Here is a 1,246-nt window from a genome sequence, read left to right as displayed (position 1 = left end):
AACACATGTCAGTTCGTTAGTTTGATTGACGGAATGGTGACGGAGGTACTAAACTGGTATTTACCCATAAGTTAGGTATCATTTGTGATACGAATTAAAACCTACGTGGAAAAAAAAAAATGAAAACTTAGGTACTAAAAAAGGTATTGATGTTATTTTATATTACTATTAACTATTGATTAAATGCTTAAGTTCGCATTATGTGAAACTTAACTTTAATACATACTTCTCACCGTACACCGGTACACTCAGATTAATACCAATGGAAGGCCAAGTAGATGGAACTAGGCTCTCTCTCTCTCTCTCTCTCTCTCTCTCTTAATTTCTCTTTCTCTCTTTTCGATTCTATATTGTTCATCAATTAATGTACACGGTAAAAAAAATTGGTGTGAGAGCCATGATTACCTTCCTAGGACGGGTGTCTGGACGTGTCGGGTTTAGAGTTGTGTCTCCGGCCATCCGCAACTCTTAACGTGAGACACTCTTGGAAATATAAAAAGACTCACAAGCAAGGGGAAGTTGGGTCAATGTGAAGAGACTCGCAAGTGAGAGGGAGATTGTTGGGAGTGCACTTGTGAGTGTTGTGTCCCACATATATATATATAAAGAATGCTTAATATACCTAAGTAGATCTTAGCCCATTAGCTTAAGCTTTTGGGCTAGAGTTGTGTTCAACTATGCATATTAATGTATTATTGGTAAAAACTGCATAACCACTTTATCTCCCAACACCACAATACCCTTTTTATAAAAAATGAAAATTATAAAAAGTAAATAAATAACCTTGGACCACCCACAACTTGGCCTTGGGTTTGGATTGAACTTTATTTGTTCATTAAGAAAATGGAAGCTAAGCAATGCTAAAAGTTACTCTTGTGTCACTCAAAAAATGATATGGAGTGACACAAGAGTGACTTCTAGAATTACTCACCAAAGCTGGGTTTGATCTGCTATGAATGTGGGAATTAGAGGTTGAGGACTATTTTATGAATAATGTTAGAAACCGTCTTTTTATTCTTTTTTGATCTTTTTTCAAAGTTGATGTGACTTTTAAGATTACCATTTGATCATATTCAATAGTAATCCATCACAAATTTAATGGTAATTTTAAAAGGGACATCAATTTTGTAAGGATAAAAAAGATCCCTAACATTTCTCATATTTTATAGTAATTGTTTTTTGTTTTTGTTTTTCAGAAATAATCACTCTTACGTTTTGCTTAGAAGGCAATATTCGATTCTTCACT

Source organism: Corylus avellana, chromosome ca8 (genome assembly GCF_901000735.1).
Source record: "Corylus avellana chromosome ca8, CavTom2PMs-1.0".
NCBI lineage: Eukaryota > Viridiplantae > Streptophyta > Magnoliopsida > Fagales > Betulaceae > Corylus > Corylus avellana.
This window is presented reverse-complemented; position numbering follows the sequence as displayed.